Consider the following 21,736-nt stretch of genomic DNA (forward strand, 5'->3'; position numbering starts at 1 on the left):
CCCTGGGTCCCTTTCCCTCTGGCTAATTCCCAAGTGCCACAATTCAGACATCCCAGACAAAGAAGTGTCACCTCCATTCTCCCAGCCCGGTCACCCCCCAGCGTGCCTTTTGTTTTCACTTCTGCGGCTGCAGAGTTCCGAGGTCTCAAATGTTGAGAGGCTCAGGCCCAGAGTCATAGTACTGCAGGGAAGCCATTTGCCTTGCACACAGCCAGCCTGGGTTTGATCCCCAACACCCCCATACGGTCCCCTGAGCTCAGCCAGGAGTGATTTATTTTTTTTTCTTTTTGGGTCACATCCAGCGATGCACAGGGGTTACTCCTGGCTCTGCACTCAGGAATTCCTCCTGGCGGTGCTCGGGGGACCCTATGGGATGCTGGGGATTGAACCTGGGTTGGCCGCATGTAAGGCAAACGCCCTACCCGCTGTGCTATCGCTCCAGCTCTATCCAGAAGTGATTTCTGAGTGCAGAGCCAGGTGTGCCCCCCCCCCCCCCGCCCCAAACAAAAAAGTGCGAAGCACTCCTGCCTCGCCACTGTGAACTCTTGAGCTGGTGAGGGGGTGACCCCACCCACCTCTCAGGCTACAGGGAGAATGAATGGCCAGGTGGCTGGCACTTGGCGAGAACCCCGTGTGCCAGCATGCCCTCTGGCTCACGGGTCCCCACTCCTCAGGAGAGATGTGCAGTCCAGGCCCCTCTGCTGCCCGCATGGATGCTGGGCACCGCACCCAGACAGCCTGACGTCCATAGCCAGGCGCACCCACCCTGGGGCTGCTGGAGAATCAGGATGGGTGGGGGCCCCGTGCATCCCCCCCCCCCCCGCCCCACACACACACATTCTCCGCAGGGGAGACCCCAGGGTCACCAACAGAGCCTCCTTTCAGGCTGGGGTGGGGGGAGCAGTCGCCTCCTCCCCCTCGGTCGAACTTGGCAGAAAAGCCTTTTTGTTGTGGTGCACACAGAGACCATTCTGCGGGGCTCGCAGGGAGGAATGGCCGGCTTCCTGTCCACCCACGGCCTCCCGGGCCTCCGTGCCCTCCACCCTCCGGTCTCCCTGCCGGGCGATGTCCCCCACCCCATGAAGCCAGACCAGGCGGTGGGGGTGGCCTCGGCCCCTCCGGTTATCCTGGGGGGATTCTAGGCCTGTGGGCATTCTCAGGGTGCCGCTGGTGACCCCTGTCCACTGCGTGACCCACAATGCCTTGATTCCAGCGTTGCTGGCGCTTGCCTCACCCCTTCGCTCAGGCTGTTCCCACGTTCTGGAAAAACCCTTCCCTGCCCGATTCGTTCGGCCTGAGCCACATGGATAGCCTTGGCAGCGTGCACTCGCACCCCTGCTTGCAGCCACCGTCTCCTCCCTCCGTTGCTCACCCAGCACCTGTGCCCTGGCTGGGCTCCCCTCACCGCCGAGTGTAGCCTCTCGAGCCTCACCCACATGCCGACGGAGACGACATCACTCAGGCTGTGTGTCCTTGGGCAAGTCCCTTGGTCTCTCTGAGTCCAGATTCCCCTTCTGTAGAATGGGGTGGATTCCATGTCTGTTTGGGGCCACAGTGAAGCCCAACAGTGATGGCAGCACTTGGCCCTATGGGAGACTCAATTCTGTTTTTGTTTTGGGGGTCTCGGCTGATGGTACTTGGGCTATGCCTGATGTGTTGCTTGGGGTGGGGGGTGGGGTCAATCAGGGTGGCCCTCGGGGGTCAGGTGGGATTGACCCTTGGCCGCCTTGCAGATGGACAGCCCTCTTAAGACTCACCTTCCCCAGAAGGCTCTTGCGTTGGTTACTGAGCCAAAGAGACAGTCTGGGGTTCAGGTGCTCACTTGCCTGCAGCCGACCCTGGCTCCATCCGAGTGACTCCTGAGCACGGAGCCAGGATCCTTGCCAGCACCGTGAAACCAGCAGCTGCGGCCCCGAAGAGAATTCCGTTACTGCATCTCTGTTAGGGGTGCACAGTGCAGCCAGGCACCAGGACCAAGAGATGGAGGGGCCTTCCTCCTGGTCCAGGAGTGTGGGGGATGGGGCCCAGGGTCAGCGTCCTGGGGCCAGACAGTGGCGGGTGGGTCAGCTCTGCCCTGCCAACTCGTCTGAGGCCTCTCAGGAAGGATCCCGGGGCCGAGTGCCCAGACCCAGCCCATCTGAGACCCTGGCATTCTGCCCCGGCTGAGTCTCCCCAAATGCCCCAGTACCTCCCTAACCCAGCGCTGCACCCACCTCCATCTCCACCGGGAGCAGCCGCCAAATCCCCTAACAGACAAGCCAAAGGGCCCTACCTGGAAAAAAAACTGCGTCGCTCCCCTCACCAAGGGTCCCAGGGGCGAGCTACAGGGACTGAGAATCCCTCGGTCAGGTGCCTGTGATGCCAGGAGAGGTCAGGCACTCAGGACCCTCCTGCAGCCTGCCAGCCTTTGACAGGTGGGGACACTGAGGCCCGGTCACACTAAAGCCTTGGGACTGTCAGGCTTCTGCCTCCCAGGCAGGACTCTTCCCTGCCCCCCCCCCCGTGTCCCCCGCCACCCTGATCCCTTTGCATGGGGCCAGTCCCCTTTTCTGCTCTTTGGAGGAACTGAGAGCAGAGAGGTATAATCCATCTGGCTTTCCTGATAAAGGGCACCTTCTGGGGTACCTCTTTCCTCCCCACTCCAGCAGTGCGCACACACACACACACGCACGCGCACGCCCTTGTTCTGGGGAACCTCTTCACTCTTCCATGGAACCTGATAGAATGAGCCCATCCCCGTCATGACCCTGCATCTGCCACTCGGCCCTCAGTGCCTGGGCGTCCCTGTGTCCTCAAACCTGCAAGAAGCCCCTTGTGGACCTGGGCTGCTGAGCTGCTGGAGTAGGAGCCTGACATCATTAATGGTTCCGCCCGCACCGCTGAGAAAACCGACCTCAGAGTGCGTGACCAGCACAGAGGCAAAAAAGAATCGTGAAGGTTCTAAAGGCCCTGTTTGTGCGCCTGCACCCAGCTGTTCCTGAAACAGCATAGCCCACTCGCCGGCTGCATCTATCACGAAGTTCCCTTCAGGTCTAGAGCCCGAGCCGCTTGCTAGTGTCTCACGTTTCCCCCTGGCGGGTGCCCCCAAAGCCCCAAGATCCAAGCCTGAGCTTAGCTTCGCCCTTCTCCAGCCTCGAGCATGGCAGCTTAAGCATCTCCCTCAAGCACTTCGCTTTTCAGTAGAGACACTGGACAGGGTGGGGGCGCCCCCAGAAACACCTGGAGGGTGAGCCAGCTTGATCTGCATCATTTGGTCACCGCACATTCAGAAACCTCTCCTGTGGCCACGTTCTTCTATCTCCACTTGCTGGCACGGCCAGGAGCTAGGCTCCAGGCTGCTTCTCAAGGCCCAGCGAAATTCTCAGCACCTCCGATGATTTACAGTTTTGGTTCTTGTGCTTCCCGAGCAGGGCTTGGCTGGAGGAATGGGGCCAGGAGCTTCCTTGGGTTATTTTTGACCAACTGGACCAGAGTAGTCCATGGGAGGCCAGGAGTTGGTGCAGCTTGGGCCCTGCGATTCCAGGAGTTGCCCACATGACCCCAGGGGTGCTCAGGGCCTCCAGGTCTGCACCTCGTGGTGCCTGGGAGCAGACACGTGTTTCTGGGGACCAAACTGAGGCTGGCGGCTTACGCGCCGAGCGCGTTAACCCCTACATCTCTCCTGCTCTGCACCTTAGTGTTGACTGAGGAGGACCCAGGGCACACCTGGGGCCCCTGGGACCCCCATCCCCAGGCCCCACGTGCTGCCTGAGACTGCCGCGGCCCTTGCGTCCCTGCCAGCCATTCTAGGAACCAGGTAGGGGACAGGCATAGCTGTGTGAGCTGCTTGCATGGCAAAGCCTGGAAATGACTGAAAGCACGAAAAAAGGGCTGGAGAGATGGTCCAGCGGGCAGTGGTTGACCCAGGTTTCACCCCAGCACCATAAAAGGTCCCCTGAGCCCTGCCAGGAGCCCCGCAGGCTGCCTGCACAGCCTCCTGTAAGTCTGACAGGCTTCCTTACAAATAGGTTGCCATTTCACGTCTGAAAAGAGACCAGGGTGGGAGCGATAGTACAGTGGGAAGGGCGTTTGCCTTGCACGCAGCCAACCCGGGTTCAGTCTCCCCGAGCACTGCCAGGAGTAATTCCTGAGTGCAGAGCCAGGAGGAACCTCTGCTGAGCATTGCCAGGTGTGAGCCAAAAAAGCAGAGAGAGAGAGAGAGAGAGAGAAGAGAGAAGAACGAGTTCAGGAGGGGCTGGAGTGGGTAGGGCATTTGCCTTGCATGCGGCAGACCCGGGTTCAATTCCCAGCATCCCATATGGTCCCCTGAGCACTGCCAAGACAATTCCTGAGTGCAAAGCCAGGAGTAACCCCTGAGCATCACCAGGTGTGACACAAAAAGCAAAAAAAAAAAAAAAAGTTCAAACCAGAGGCTTCGATATGGCTCAATTGGTATCACAGGCTGGAGGGAGGCCCTGGATCCCATCCCCCACATTGGACCATCCCAGAGCACCTCTGGGCCCAAGTGCCCAACCATCGGGTCTGGGCCCCCTGTCAGTTTTCCCAGAACCTCTGAATATGGCCTCTGTAAAAGTAAAAATAAAACTGGGGCTGGAGAAGTAGTACAGTAGCTGAGATGCCTGCCCTGCATATGTTCCACTGAGCGCCATCAAGAGTGACCCCTGAGCACTGTCGGATAGAGCCCCCAAACCAAACAAAAAAATAATAAAGTAAAATATTGAGGACAGTACAGCAGTTGAGGCACTAGCCCTGCATGTGGCTCACCCGGGTTTGACCCCTGGCATCCCATAACACCCCTTGAGCACCACCAGAAGTGATCCCTGAGCACAGAGCTGAGAGTAAGCCCTGAGGGTAGTTGAGTGTGGCCCCCAAATAAACAAAAATAGTAATAATTAAATAGAATACTGGGCCCGCTCGAGCCAATCAATGAACAACAGGAGGACAGTGACAGTGAGAATATTTTTAAATACATTTTTTTTATCACAAATCATCCTCGAGGGCTTTTGCAACCCTCTTCCCTGCTTGACTGTAGTTAATCCTGATGAGACCCCCCTCCCCCACCCAGGAGATTTCCCCCCACTTTACCCCAGAGGGGTACAAAGCTCTCCTCAGTGGTGGCTTTTTATGAATCAGTAAGTTTTGCAGCTACTGGGGACACCTCCCAAACAATGCTTGGATCTGGCAGAGCTCAGAGACCAGCAGGGTTTCACCCAGGGGTATCCTAGAAACTATGCAGAGAAGGATCGAACCCCGGGTCTCAGCCCTGCAAGGCCTGGGCCCAGTCGCTTAAGGATAAAATCTTATCCTCAGCCAGTAAGTAAGTTATAGAGCTATAAGTCTAGTTATGTTTTTGTTTTGTTTTGGGCTCAGGTCACACCCAGAGATGCTCAGGGTTACTCTTCCTGGCTCTGTGCTCAGGAATTATTTCTGGCGGTGCTCAGGGGCCCATTAGGGATGCCAGGAATTGAGCCCTGGTTGGCAGCCTGCAAGGTAAATGCTGTACCTGCAATACTGTCACTTGGCCCCTAGAGCTAGAATGTTCTTATCCCACACCAAGTATCTATAAGGCCGCCCCCTGGCCCTGGCCCTGAGGACTTTCTCTGACATTGACAGATGTGCAAATGATGTCAGCCCTGGAGGAACTGGTCCCAGGGTACAGAGCTGCCCTTCAGGAGAGGCAGGAAGGGGCCCCCCTCGCCTCTTTGTCCCAGACACCAGGATGAGCCCCAGACGTGGCTGGAGATGGCCGCACCCACGCCATGCTACCGCAATCTGTTCCAGGCGGAAGTTCAGCCTTGGGCTTGCAGAGGTTCCCAGCAGGGCCAGTGGGGCTTGGGTAAGACACACGTGCTGATAACTCAGTCCTCAGAAACTCAGGGTCGAGCCATAGTACAATGGGGAGAGCATTTGCCTTGCATGAGCCAACCCAGGTTTGATCCCCAGCATCCCATAGGGTCAAGAGCATGGCCAAGAGTGATCTCTGAGTGCAGAGCCAGGAGTAAGCCCTGAGCATGACTGGGTGTGGCCCAAACACAAAAAAGCAAAATAAAGAAAAATTCCTTCTTAAAAAAGAAAGAAAGGTGCTGGAGCGATAGCACAGTGGGCAGGGCATTTGCCTTGCATGCGGCTGATTGGGTTTGATTCCCAGTAACCCTTGTGGTCCTCCAAGTATTGCCAGGAGTAACCCCTGAGCATCGCCAGGTGTGACCCAAAAAGAAAAAAAAAAGAAAGATAGAAAGAAAAGAAAAGAAATGCAGGGTCCAGCTGTGCCTTGGTAGTCCTATGCTCTCAGTCTTGGCTGGAATGGGGGGTCAGGTTCCCGGAGCCAGTGCTGAGAACCAATGAAATGATGAAGAAAGTGAGCACAGGGCGAGTGAGCAAGGCCCAGCCCCTGCTGTGCTCATGGTCCATGCTCACGTGTGAGGAAGAAGCTCTGGGTTCCAGGACAGTCCTGTTGCCCTGCCCCATCCCAGGCCCTTCCCGCCTTCAGACTGCTTCTGTTACAGTGGACAAGCTACGGCCCTTTAGTTCTGTGTTTGGCTTTGGGGGCCACAGCCAGCGGTGCTCAGGAATCCCTCCTGGCAGGCCCAGGGACGGGGTGCCAGGGCTAGAACTGGGGTCAATGGCATGCAAGGCAAGTGCCTTACCTGCAGTCCTGGCTCCCGGGACCCTGCTTCTGCTTTTAGGGTCACTTCTAAAGAAAGAGAGGTGGTCGGAAGAAGAGTTTCCACTCGGTCCCCTGGATGGTGGGTCCTGAGGCCCCTGGGCAGGATGGAAGCAGCCTCGGCGACCCCAGGGAACCAAGGAACCCCAGGTGACCCCATAGACCCAAGGATCCCCCCACCCCACCACCCACAGGGACACGGGCTGAGCAGATACAGCGCACATGCCCCCTGCCCCGCCTTGTGGTTTTGTGCCCCCTAGTTTTCTTTATAACCCTGGTGCATGGGGTACACGCTGCCTCGTCACCCTTTCTTTATAGAGACCCCCATTAAGACTCGCACGGGGGGCTGGAGCGATAGCACAGCGGGCAGGGCATTTGCCTTGCATGCGGCCAACCCGGGTTTGAATCCCAGCATCCCATATGGTCCCCTGAGCACCACCAGGAGTAATACCTGAGTGCAGAGCCAGGAGTAACTCCTGTGTATCACTGGGTGTGACCCAAAAAAAGCAAAAAAAAATAGACTCGCATGGGGGGTGGCCGAGAGATAAGAACAGGCCTGAAAGCATGTGCCTTGTATAAGGCTGGCTCTGGTTTGATCCCCGTATGTTCTTGCAAACCCTGCCAGCAATGATCCCTGAGCACAGAGACAGGAGTGAGCCCTGCGCCCTGTAGGGTCTGACCCCCAAACAGAAGCCAACACACACAGAACAGGGTTGGCGACATAGTCAGGTGGGCAGAGCATTTGCCTTGCATGCAGCTGACCTGGGTTCATTTCCCAGCGCCCCCCATATGGTCCCCCGAGCTGATGCTCCCCATATGGTCCCCCGAGCTGATCAGGAGCGAACTCTGAGCACAGAGCAAGGCGTAAGGCCTGAGCACTGCTGGGTGTAGCCCCCAAAACCAATAAAACAGGAACAAAATCAAAAAATGACTCCTTAGGCATAAGTCCTGGGTTTGAGTCTCAGCACGCAGGGTCCCAGAGCACTACTCACAGTGACCCCTAAGCACAGAGCCAGGAATAGCTCCCAAGGGCTGCTGGAGGGAACCCCCAAACCAAATAGCAGTAGTAACGCTGTGTCCTGCCTGGCACTGTGTGGCCCAGCGGAGAGCAAACTGCCCTCCCCTGGTGTGACAGTTTTAATGCTCACCAAGTTAGAGCCATCGCACCCAGCCCCAGGGCAGCCTGCAGGGGATGTGAGACCTGGAACCGCCCCCAGTGGCATGGGGGCCACACACTGGTCCGAGAGTTTCCAGAACCAGTCGGCTTCCAGGCCGATCAGTGATCCCACTGGGGCCCCGCCGGTCACCTCCAACTGGACGCGTGCCCAGGAGCACGTGAGGGGTCAGCTGGTGCCAGCTGCGACTAGTCCCGGCCACTTTCCCCTGCCCTGCTCAGGGGCGTGTTCTCAGCAACCTGAGAGTTTCGGGCCCTCTCAGGGGGGCCTGTTTGTGTATCGGGTCATGCAGTTGGCTGCCCTCACCCCTTTCTTTTCTCTGCCAAAGTGACATTTCCCCGGCGGCGGCCCCTGGGAAGCTGCACAGGGCGAGTATCTGTTTCCCTGTCCTTGGTGCCTTTCGTCCTCTGCTCCTGATTGATACGCCCCACCTGACCACCCGCGGAGGCCCAGCCAGGGGCTGCCACTGGGCCAAGGTCACACAACAAGTTAGTCACAGTGTTAAATTGAAGATTGGTGGGGCTGGAGCGATAGCACAGTGGGTAGGGTGTTTGCTTTGCATGCGGCCGAACAGGGTTTAATTCCCAGCATCCCATATGGTCCCCGAGCACCGCCAGGAGTAATTCCTGAGTGTATGAGCCAGGAGTAACCCCTATGCATCGCTGGGTGTGACCCAAAAAGAAAAAAAAAATTGAAGACTGGCCCCATGCCCCCTGCCAGGGCCCAGGCCTGGCAGCAGACCCCCCTCTCCAGGCCACTCACTCACGGGGGTACCAGCACCCCAGCCTGACCCCTGGCCCCATCCCGCCCCACCCCCGCCTGGGCTGGGGCCAGCCTCTCTCACATTTGTGAATCATCTGGGTCTGCTTCCTGCTCCCAGGCAAGTCCAGTCACAGCAAGCCCATCTGGGGCCCATATCTAAAGTACTCACTGGCAGGCCCCGTCCAGAAAACATTTTCCCAACCAAGGTCACATTGTGACTTTCCAGTCATTTTTGCTTGTTGACAGTGCCTCACTTCTTTAAAAAGAGAAATAGAGAGAAATAGTGTGTGTGTGTGTGTGTGTGTGTGTGCGTGCGTGTGTGTGTGTGTGTGTGTGTGTGTGTGTGTGTGTGGTCCAGAATCTTTTGCATTTTCCTTTTTTCTTTTAATTTTATCTGGCTTCTTAGCGCTAGCTACCCCCAGCGGTGAGCAGGGATGACTCCTGGAGAAGTGTGAGGGACCGTATGCAGAACTGGGAGATTGAACCTAGATCAGCCGCATACAAAGCAAATGCCCTACCTGCTGTGCTCTTGTTCTGGTCTCTTTATTGCTAAATTGATTTGATTATTTTTGTTATTTTGGGGGGCCACATCTGGTGGTTTTTCAAGGCTTACTCCTGGCTCTACCCTCAGAGATCATGCCTGGCAGGGCTCAGGGGACCAGATGTGGTGCCGAGGATTCAACCGGGATCAGTCGCTTACTTACCCAATGTACTATGGCTCTGGTCCCAAGAGTACTAATTTGGAATAAATGCAAACAAGGCCATCCTGACACCTGGCTGGTAGTTCAGCAAGTAAGGCATTTGCCTTGCACGTGGCCGACCTGGTCGGCCCAGGTTCGATTCCTCCGCCCCTCTCGGAGAGCCTGGTAAGCTACCAAGAGTACTTGCCCGCACAGCAAAGCCTGGCAAGCTACCCGTGACATATTCCATATGCTAAACACAGTAACAACAAGTCTTACAATGGAGATGTTACTGGGCCCGCTCAAGCAAATCAATGAACAACAGGAGGACAGTGCAAACAAGGCCAGAGAGATCATATAGGTATTAAGGTACTTGTGCTGCATGTGATCAAACCCAGATCAATCCATGGCACCTGCTAGAGTCGGCCAGGGGTCCTGACAGGAGTCTTTCTTGAGCACAGTCAGGTATGGGCCCAAATAAAAAATCAATCAAAATTTTAAAGAAATGAAAACATTTCCAGAGGCTTGGGGATAACTCAGAGGTCAGACACCTGCCTTTCAGGCCTGAGGCCCGAGTCCCATCCCTGGCATTGCCCTGTATGCTGAGGGTGACCCAGTGGCACTGCGACTTGGAAGCCCTGATGCCACACAAAGAAGCGTGGCTCTCGGTGCCATGCAACCTAGTGTGTGTGAGCCCTGGTTGCTGGACGCAGCCACCACCAGGGGAACGGGGAGGAAAGAAAACGAAGCAATGCAAACATTTAACAGGCCCTTGGAAGGGTGGTGAACCCCGGCGCTGATCCTCTGCACCCCATAGAGAAGCCAGGCTGGAGGCGGCTACACAGAGCTCCCAAAGGAGGCACCACTGTGCTTGGTCCTTTCTGCAAAAGGGGAAAAGTTCTGATGACTTTGGAGAGAGACCAAAGCAATGCACACATGTCTTAGCACACACAAAAGGTTTTTTTTTTTTTTTTTTTTTTTTTGCTGTCTCCTGCCCCCGCACTTGGCTGTCCTCACCCGGGGCCCCTTGGAGGAGGGAGGGTTGAGTTTCTCTTCCCCCCCCCCCCCCCGCCGCCCCGAACAGAGCCCCAGCAGCTGAGGTCCTCCAGAGCTAACCACGGCCATACTGGGACCACTCTCCACATGTCCGGACGGGCCTCATACATGAAAGAACTGGCAGATGAACCCAGGCATGCGGGTCCCGGGGCTGAGGTCTCCAAGCCTATTCGGATTGGGACTGGGCCTTCTCCACCCAGACCCCCCATCTTCCAGTAGGTAGGCGTCACACTTACCAGCTGCCACCAGTGCCAGGTTGGTCCCATCAATGGCCAAGATGCAAAGACTATAAAACCCAGCTCCTGGAAGCGCAAGGCCGCATTTGCAGCCGCACGACATCTTACTATCTTATTTTTCCTTTGGAGAACTTGGCAGGCTACCAAAAGTATCCTGCCCGCACGGCAGTCTGGCAAACATCCCGTGTCGTACTCAATAGGCCAAATACCAGTAACAATGATGGGTCTCATTCTCCTAATCCTGAAAGAGCATTGAAATGGCTCTTTTAAAATCTCAGGGTTAGGAAGAAGGAGACATTACTGGTGCCTGCTCGAGGAAATCGACAAACAACAGGGTGATCGTGATCGTGATCATGGGTCACACGCAGCGATGGAGCAATAGCATAGTGGTAGGGCATTTGCCTTGCACGCAGCCAGCCCGGCTGAGCAGGGTCCAATTCCTCTGCCCCCCTCGGAGAGCCCGGAAGCTACCGAGAGTATCTCACCTGCAGGCAAAGCCTGGCAAGCTACCTATGACGTATTCAATATGACAAACACAGTAACAACAAGTCTCAAAAATGGAGACGTTCATTGGCCTGCTTGAGCAAACCAAGCATTGAACGCAGTGATGCACAGGGGTTACTCCTGGTTCATACACTTAGGAATTACTCCTGGCCATGCTCGGGGGACTATATGGGATGCTGGAAATCGAACCCAGGTCGGGCCACGTGCAAGACAAATGCCCTACCCACTGTGCTATCACTCCAGCCCCAGCAAAAAAGGTTTTATTCCCTTTCAAATTCCTTCTCTTTGTATTATTCCAAATTATTAACACTTTGGGGCTGGAAAGATGGTGCAGTGGGTAGGGCACTTCCCTTGTACACAGCCAACCAGGGTTCCAACCCTGGCACCCCATACTGTCCCCTGAGGCCTGCCAGGAGTGATCCCTGAGGGCAGAACCAGGAGTAATCCCTGAGCACCACTGGGTATTACACAAAAATAAACACAAAAAAATTTAATTAGTTTCCTGAAATAAATCATAGAGAATGTGGTCATAAAAATACTTTGAATGCCTCTAAAGATTTGCAAAGTACGGGAGCTGAGCATTATACAGTGGGTAGGGTGATTGTCTTGCATGCCACCTGCCCGGGTTTGATCCCCAACATCACGTAAAGCCCCCTGAGCACCATCAGGAGTAATTCCATAGTGCAAAGCCAGGAGTAAACCCTAAGCATTGCCGTTTGCCTTGCACACGGCCCGACCTAGGTTCGATTCCCAGCATTCCATATGGTCCCCCGAGCACAGCCACAAACAAACAACAACAACAACAACAACAACAACAGACTTGCAAAGTTCTGAAACACTCCCTCCCTCCTGCTTTGTCTCATTCACCCCTCCACTCCTTTCCCCATCCCCTTTCCTTACCCCAGCCTCTCCCTCCCACCACTAACATGATCTTTGAGGTGTACTGGGCCACACATGCTGCCCTTGGGCCTGTTGCCTCTGAAGTGTCTATTCTTTTGAGGGAGTTGAAGTCTTTTGGATGGGCCACACCTGGCAATGCTCAGGAGGACTCCTAGCTTTGTGCTCAGGAGACCATCTGCAATGCCAGGGTCAAACTGGGATCAGCCGTGTGCAAGGCAAGTGCCCTGTCACTATACTTTTAGGGGCCCTGCAAGGCTTAATTCTAGAGCATCAATTATCTTCACTGAATGGCTCTTGAGCACTTCTTGTGCAAGGAATTCATGCAATGACTATACCTTGGGGGTTTCCACTATTTTTTTTCCAAGAATTTTATTATTACTAATTTTGTTTGCTTGTTTTTGTTGTTGTTTGGGGGCTACACCTAGCAACGCTCAGGGCTTACTCCTGGGCTCTGCACTCAGGAATTACTCCTAGTAGTTCTCAGTGACCATTTAGGATGCTGGGGTTTGAACCTGGGTCGACCATGTTCAAGGCAAATGCCCTACCCACAGTACTATCTGTCCAGCCTCAGAGTTCCACTATTTTCCTATTACAACACTAGAAGAACAAATACTTCTATATGAACTGGCTGAGTTCTTTCCCCCTCTAAAAAAATGATCTGGGGCTGGAGTGATAGCACAGAGGGTAGGGCATTTGCCTTGCCTTGCACGCGGCTGACCCGGGTTCAATTCCCAGCATCCCATATGGTCCCCCAAGCACGGCCAGGAGTAATTCCTGAGTGCATGAACCAGGATTAACTCCTGTGCATCTCTGGGTGTGACCCAAAAAAAGCAAAAAAAAAGATAAGAAATAAAAAATTTAAAAAAATAATAAAATGATCTGAGAAAAAGGAATGCCCTGGTATCCAAGTTCTGATACAGCCTCTCTTGTCCATTTGTCTGTCCGTTCATAACCTGATACATTCTGATTGCTGCGTCTCCAATCAGGAAGTACTGTTTGGGGAAGACCCAATAGCCTGAGCTGACCTCAAACAATTCTAATTTTGGTGGTTGGTGGCAATCACCCAGCTGATGTGGTTGAGGGCGAAAAAAGGATGCAAAGAGGTTTACCAGGATTCAGTCATTTCTCCCCTGGGGATGACTTCACAATGGCAAGTGCTAAATAATGCCGCAAGCAATCTTTGGAAGAGTAAGTTAGAAAGCAAGGCTTTAAAATGAAGAATGCTTACGCACCACGCACCATTGAGAAACTGAAAAGTAAACTTAGCTCCAGCACAGGCTTGAATTCGTAAGAGATCAAGGACTCTTATAAGAAAAAAAAATTGAAAAGAGCAATTGATTTCCCCAAATGAATAAAAGACTTAGCCAATAGTTTGTTTTTAATAAGTATGGCAGGAAGGGAGCAATAGTATCAGGAGAAGACGCTTTCCTGCATGCAGTCAACCCTGCACCTGATATGGCCCCCTGAACATGGTCAAGAGTGATTTATGAGCACAGAACCAGGAGTAAGGCCTGAGTACAACTGGGTGTGATACCTCCCTCCCTAAGAGGTTTTTCCTGGATAGTAAGAATGTAGCTCCGTGGCATATGTAAAGCACTGGGTCTGACCACTAACAGCAGTGATGATGATAATAATAACATCAATAATAATATATTATTTAATATATTGTATAATGGGCTGGAGCGATAGCACAGCGGTAGGGCGTTTGCCTTGCACGCAGCCAACATGGCCGACCCGAGTTCGATTCCTCCGCCCCTCTCGGAGAGCCCGGCAAGCTACCGAGAGTGTCTCGCCCGTACGGCAGAGCCTGGCAAGCTCCCCGTGACGTATTCGATATGCCAGACACAGTAACAACAAAGTCTCCAATGGAGACGTTACTGGGTCCGCTCGAGCAAATCGATGAACAACGGGAGGACAGTGACAGATATTGTATAATAATAATAATAATAACAACAACAACAACACCGCAATGACTAACAACTATGCAAAAACATGTTCACCTACTTTAGCCATCATGAAAATGCAAATGTAAACAACGATGCAATTCGATAATCTACCAACCAGAGGAACTAAAGCAAATATATAAGACAAAAGTGAGCGTAGACAAAGATATGGAATGACTGGAAATCTTGGACCTGTTGGTGGGAATAAAGATTGCACAGTTTTGGGAAATTGATTCTTTTCTTGACAAATCATGTGTGTGTGTGTGTGTGTGTGTGTGTGTGTGTGTGTGTGTGTGTGTGTGCCTGCATGTGCAGTGGTGCTCAGGGCTTACTCACTCCTGGCTCTGCACTCAGGGGATACTCTTAGAGGGGTTTAGGGCGTTGGGGACCATCTGGGATGCCTGGATCAAACCTGGGTTGGCCTTGTGAAGGCAAGTGCCCTGCCTGCTGTACGATCTTTCCAGGCCCCTTGCCAACACCTTCCGTGAGAGCTGGACATATTTCTACTCTTCAATCTGTTGCTTTACTCCTTACATCTATTCAGCAAAAATTCAGTCCCATGTTCAAAAAAAAAAGACTTTACAGTCTTTACAGTCTTCTGATACTGCGATTGACAAGAAGAAATATATATTGGTCTGAAACTCCATTTCTGCCTTAGAGAATCCTAAATTTCCTAAGCACTGACAGGAACCATTAAAGTATCTTTTTTTATGGTAATGAGATGATTTTGGGAAAGTAATCAGAAGATGTTGCCAGGATAAGAGTCAAGTGGTTAGATTAGAGGATTAAAAGTTTTAGAGATATAACTAAAAGTCAACTCTGGTAAATGTGCATTTTCCTTTAGAACAGAAAAAGAAAAATAATTTAACCGAAGGATTCCTTCTTATCCTTATTTTCTCTTGATGTTTCATTTACAAAAATATCTTCTTAATGTTAAAAAAATGTTTGATAGGTGGGGCTGAAGCAATAGTACAGAGGGAAGGGTGTTTGCCTTGCACACGGCCCACTCGGTTTTGGTCCCCAGCATCCCGTGTGGTCCCTTGAGTATGCCAGGAGTGATCCTTGAGTGCATAGCCAGGAGTAAGCCCTGAGCACTGTCGGGTGTGGCCCAAAATCAAAACAAAAACGTTTTACATCCAACCCCATCAAAAAATGGGGTGATGAAATGAACAGAAACTTTCTCAAAGAAGAAATCCGAATGTCTAAAAGGCACATGAGAAAATGCTCTACATCACTAATCATCAGGGAGATTCAGATCAAAACAACAATGAGATATCATCTCATGCCACAGAGACTGGCCCACATCCAAAAGAACAAAAGCAACCGGTGTTGGCACGGATGCGGCGAGAAAAGGACTCTCCTTCACTGCTGTTGGGAATGCCAACTGGTTCAGCCCTTTTGGAAAACAGTATGGACGATTCTAAAAAAATTAGAAATTGAGCTCCCATTTGACCCAGCAATACCACTGCTGAGAATATATCCCGGAGAGGCAAAAAATATAGTCAAAATGACATTTGCACTTCTATGTTCATTGCTGCACTGTTCACAATAGCCAAAATCTGGAAAAAAAGTGCCCCAAAACAGAAGACTGGTTAAAGAAACTTTGGTACATCTACACAATGGAGTACTATGCAGCTGTTAGAAAGATGAAGTCATGAAATTTACTTTCAAGTGGTACTACATGGAAAGTATCATGCTAAGTGAAATGAGTCAGAAAGAGAGGGACAGACATAGAAAGATTGGACTCATCTGGGGAATATAAAGTAACAAAAATAGGAGACTAACACCCAAGAATAGTTGAGATAAGTTCCAGGAGGTTTACTCCATGACTTGGAGGCCAGCCGCACATGCTAGGGGAAAAGGCAGCTCAGACAGAGAAAGGAGCACCAAGTAAAGTGTGTTGGGAGGATCCTCCCAGGATGAGAGATACAAGCTGAAAGAAGACTATAGACCGAACATGATTGCCACTCAATACCTCTTTTGCAAACCACAGCACCCAAAAGGAGAGAGAGAGAATAAAAGGAATGCCCTGCCACAGAGGCGGGGTGGGATGGGGGGATGGGGGGATAGGAGGGATACTGGGATCATTGGTGGTGGAGAATGGGCATTGGTGGAGGGTTGGACACTTGATCATTGTTTAACTGAAACCCAAACACAGAAATTTGTAAGTCTACAACTGTACCTCATGGTGTTTCACTAATAAAAATTAAAAAAAAAAAGTTTAGGCATTCCTTCTCCATTTACATAGTCCTTTAAAAAACAAATAAACAAACAAAAAAGTTTTAGAGGGGCTGTAGCGATAGCACACTGGGTAGGGTGTTTGCCTTGCATGCTGCCGACCCAGGTTCAATTCCCAGCATACCATATGGTCCCCTGCCCCCCCTCCAGCACTGCCAGGAATAATTCCTGAGTGCATGAGTCAGGAGTAACCCCTGTGCATCACCGGTGTGACCCCAAAAGCAATAAATAAATAAATTTTTAAAAATTAATAAAATTACTGCAAAAATACGTTTTAGAGGTACCTAGGGGCAATTGTATCAGATGAGCTGGTCACGTAATGAGATTTAAAGACGACCGCTGGACTAGAGCTGTTACTGACTGGATTCCACGGGATGTCAAAAGACCGCGTGGCTGCCCACCTACCAGATGGTCAGACTTCTTCGTCAAGATCATGAACGATTGGTTTGAGGCTCTTCATGTTCCCAGAGCGAACAGATGCCATTGGGCTACACTAGCACGCGACAGGGACAAATGGAGACATTACTGGCGCCCGCTCGAGCAAATCGACAACTAACGGGAAGTTAAGTGATTAAGTGATTAAGTGAAGGGGCAATTGTATGGGGTCTGGGGCACTTTGGTGGTGTTGGAATGCAGTAATTTTGCACATCAACATTGACACAATTGTCATCCTGTTTTCTAAGCTTTTAAAGGAGGTGGAGTATAGTGTAGCAGGAAGGGTGCTTGCCCGGCCTGACCGAGGTTTGATCCCTTCCCCCCTAACACCCTCAACCCTCCATGCAGAGCCAAGAGAAGTCCTGAGCACCACCAGGTATGGCCCCCAAACCAATAAATAAACTTTTTTCTTGGGGGGGGGGGGGGTTAGGCCACACCCATTGATCCTCAGGGGTTATTTCTGGTTCTGTGCTCAGGAATCATTCTTGGTTGCGCTTGTGGGACCATATGGGACGCCAGGGATCAAACCCGGGATGGCTGTGTACAAGGCAAATGCCCTATGTTGAACTATCACTCCAGCCCCAATAAATTAACTATTTTTTTTAAAATATAAGCAACCAAAAATAAATAAATAAGTAAAATACAAGCAACCAAAGAAAGAGAGAGAATCTAATGGGTAAAGATCTTGCCTTGCTCGTGGCAGACCTGGGTTCAATTCCTGACGTGACATTCAGACCCTGAGCACTGCCAGGAGTGATCTGTAAATATAGAGCCAGAAGTGAGACTTGAACAGTCAGGTGTGTCGCAAAAAAATATTTTTTAAAATTTATTTATTGAATCACCGTGAGAAAAGTTACAAAGCTTTCAGGTTTAAGTCTCAGTCATACAATGATCAAACACCCATCCCTTCATCAGTGCACACTTTTCACCACCAAGAACCCCAATATACCCCCTTCCCACCCCTCCCGATGCCTCTGAGGCAGATGATTTCTACTTAACTCTCTCACTACTTTGATTACATTCATCATTTTGACAAAAGATGCACCATTATTATTTGGAATTTCCCCCCCCCCCCCCCAATCAGAACTGCTGAAAAGGCATTGTGAAATAATTTGTTTTCTATTGCTGGTTATGAAGACCATATGATTTTGGATTTCTGATATTTTACTAATTAAGTCTGAAGGGATTTCTGCCAAAAGCCGGATAATTACAAGATTGGCTTGTGTGCCTCTGGGGCCATGGCCATGCTGGAGAACCGCTCGTGGGGGGCAACTCTCGGCCTCAGTGGGGCGGGAAGGACGTGCCAGTTCCGCCTCCCCATCCCATGAGGCTGCAGTTGCCTGTCACGCCGGTGCATACCTGGCTGTCGAATAAGCTCTTAGTTGGCGGCCACCATGCCGGGGAGTTGGAGGGGGAGGGGGAGCGGGGAGAGGTGGAAGAGACAGACACCCTTTCCCTCCCAGTGTTGGGGGACGGGGGGCACAGCACCGTAGTTTAACACATAGTCCATTCACATTTCTGCCACAAGCTTCTGGGTTCTGAATTGTGCTGCAAAATTTAAAAAAAAATAATTTCTCTCTTCTGCCCCACTTTTGGAGAGAAACTGGAGATTAATTTGATCATCAAGGACCCATGTCTTAATCCATCACACTATGTAGTGAAGCTGCCACAAAAAACCAAAGACGGGGCCAGATTTAAGGGGCTGATGTGCTGGCCTTGCGTGCACACTCCTTGCATGCATCTGGCTCCCCAGCAATGCATTAGGTCCCCAAACACCACCAAGAGTGATCCCTGAGCACTGCCAGATGGGATGCCCCCCTCCAAAAAAAATCAACAAAAACAAGGACAGACCTGAAGAATCTCCAGGTTGGTGAGCAGGTGGAGCGGTGGGGGCGCAGGCAGCTCTGCACCCCTTCCCACACACCTCAGACCTCGCCCCCTGCCAGCGCCCATGAGTTTGCTCTGTCACTAAAAATGGGTCATCCGAGCAAGCCAGCCGTTTCTCTTAAGTTCTCTGATCCACTCTGGCAAACCCACAGAACCCTGGGAGGGAGTCATTACAACCTACAGAATTGTCCCAGCTCTGGGGCCGGTTCCTCAGAAGCACTGGTGAAGCCCCAAATTGAGGGCAAGGTCTGAGCTGGGGCCCTGAGAACACCCCGGCAGGATGGCGGTGGGGGTGAGGGGGGTCTATTCTGTGTCAAGCAGGATCCCTTGCTAGCTCCAGGGGCACAGCTTTGGAATGCAGGTGATTACTTGGTGGTATTGGAAAAACCACAGATTGGAATGGGTGTCACAATCCTAAATACCATTTGTAATTCCTGAAGATTGTAAGCAAACCCTGAGCCCTTTGGCAGGAGAACAGATAAATGATGTGCACGCAGATAGCATGGAGCTCCAACAGAGGAAACGGTAATGACAGTGCACGGCCCTTTCCCAAACACGGGAGCAGAGGAAGCTAGACACGCAGGAATATAGGCATATGATTCTATTTATATGACTGTCAAGGACAGGCCGCGCAGCCAAAAGGTGGAAGCAGTCTGAGAGTTCAGCAAGAAATGGGCAGATAGGGCCGGAGAGATACGGCGGGAAGGACACTTGCCTGGCTCATGGCTAAGACTCAAGCTCTGTCCCCAGCACCATCTGAGCACGGCCAGGAGTGATCCCTGAGCACAGAGCCAGGAGGAGCACTGAGCACTGCCAGGTGTGGCCCAAACCCTCTCCCCCCGCCCCCAAAAAAGAGCAGATAACCATCAGATTAAAAAGAGTGATCTCTCCATTCGGTAGGATATTATTAACCACACAAAAGGAGAGTAACTCTATTAGAAGTTGAGATAGGGATGAACCCAGAGAGCAAGATTTTGAGAGAAATAAATTGGACACCGAAGACCAGCCACTGTCTGATCTCATCTATGTGCACTGGTTGGAAGAGGCAAAGTCCTCTGAGAGAGAGAAAGTAGGGTAGAGGTTATTGGCTACTGGAGGCTGATGGGGAATCAGGGCATATTTCTTTATACTTAAAGAGCCTGCTTAGGGTATTGAAAAACTTCGGAAATGCACAATGGTGATGCTTACAGAGCACCGTGGAGGCAATTATTGCCACTAGACTTACATCTAAAAATAAAGTGGTGGTGTTTATCATAAGTTACCCTGGTAACCATTTTTTGTTTGTGTGTATATATATATTTTTGGTGTGTGTCTGTGGAGGGGGGGGTGCACCCAGCTGTGTTCAGGGCTTACTCCTGGCTCTGTAATCAGGGATCACTCCTGGTGGGGCTCAGGGACCATATGGGGTTCCAGGAATTTAAACAGATCTAGGTCAGCTGCATGCGAGGCAGGTGCCTTACCCATTGGACTATCTCTTCGTCTCCACAGTAACATTTTTTTAAAGACTCACAGAGTAAATAAAGAGTGAAGTGAAGGCAGCTGGGATGTGGCTCGTTGATTGTGTGTGTGCTTTGGGGGTGAGTCCTGGGTTCCATCTCACTGCTCCACGCCCTGAATGAAGTTAAGTTGTCCCCAGGGAGACAAACTTCTAGATTAGCTGGTGGGGACTCCCTGGAATCTGCTCAGACTCCAGACCTGCTTTTACCTTAAATCACTGGTGTGGGGCTTCTGCTGTTTTATTTTAATTTTATTTTTGCTTTTTGGGTCACACCCGGCGATGCTTAGGTGTTACTCCTGGCTCTGCACTCAGCAATTACTCCTGTCAGTGCTCAGGGGACTATATGGGATGCTGGGAATCGAACCCAGGTCGGCCGCGTGCAAGGCAAACTCCCTACCCGCTGTGCTATTGCTCCGGCCCATCTGCTGTTGCCATGAAAGGAGTGTTGGCTGGTCAGCAAGGCTCCTGGACAGACACAGCGAGTGCTGGGAGTAACTGAGTGACCCCCCTCTTGACCACGTGGTTTGGGGGTAATCATCAAACAGGGCCTCCCAGGGGGAGAGGACCAGGCGTGGGGTGCTCCTCCCATCCTGTGGGTCAGGATGGCCAGCCCACATGGCTGGAACGTTTTCCCTGGGCTGTGCCAAGTGGTGATGACACACTTGCGTGGAGTGTGTGAGGCTCTGAGTTTTGCCCTGACACCCGACCACCTCCTGCCTTGTGACCCCAGACTCTTCCTCTTCCTTCTCGAAGAAATAAATTGTGGCATCTGGTCTCTTGGTCTATGCCCTGCTCAACTCTCTGGGACCCCTAGACCTCCCCATTTTCATCCGGCACTGCTCAAACTATTCATTTATTCTTTCTTTTCTTTTTTTTCCCCCTTTCAAATATGCCTCTGAAGCTGACGTGGACAAGTGTCCAAACAAACTGACTTGTTCTCCTCCCACACGCCTATCGATTATCTATAAAGCAACGTGTGGTGCTGATGTCAGGATGGTTCTCTCTGTAATAGCTCTGGCTGCAGCAAAAAACTCCCACACCAATCTCACTTTGTGGGATTTACATCCTACTAGGGAATCCCAGTCCCAATCAATAACTCAGAAAACCACTCAAGACACTGGAGGAGGCACTGGAGAGAGAGCGCACGCGGGAAGGAGGGTGGGGAGGCTGCTGCCAGGGCGTGCCCATGCTGTGCCCACATTTGCTAATGGTGCACCTGGGGCACGTTTTCCTGGAAAGGTCACCTTGGAGCAAAGGTTGCAGGCCACCAGAAGTAAAGGACATTGGATGGTCCCACTCGACCCGGAAGTGTAACCTTAGTTGGGAGAGAGTCTTCGCAGATCTATTCGAGAACAGATGTTTGCAGTTAGGCTCCCAAAGGGGGTCTTTTGCTCCGGCAGCCCAAGGGTGCTGATCCAGGAGGGAGTCCTGTGGCATTCTGGGAGGGGAAGAAGGTTCTTGAAAGGGACAAAGGACAAAGGCCCCAAGGCAGGGAACAAAGAGCACGGAGAGGACAGACTGGGGTTATGGTCCAAGGGGAGGGCGAGGCTGTGGAGAGGGGGTTAGGGGAGCCAGCAGGACCCTGCTGGCTCTCACTCTAGGTGGGAACATTGGGAGGTGGGGAGTCTTGTGAACTGAGCAAGAGTGAATAAAAGCACAGCGGCTAGCACTTACCACAACCAACTTGTTTATTTATTATTGTCATTTTGGTTTCTTGGCCATGCCCAGCAGTGCTCACAATTTATTTCTGGCTCTGCC

This window comes from Sorex fumeus, unplaced genomic scaffold (genome assembly GCF_029834395.1).
Source record: "Sorex fumeus unplaced genomic scaffold, SorFum_2.1 ptg000122l, whole genome shotgun sequence".
NCBI lineage: Eukaryota > Metazoa > Chordata > Mammalia > Eulipotyphla > Soricidae > Sorex > Sorex fumeus.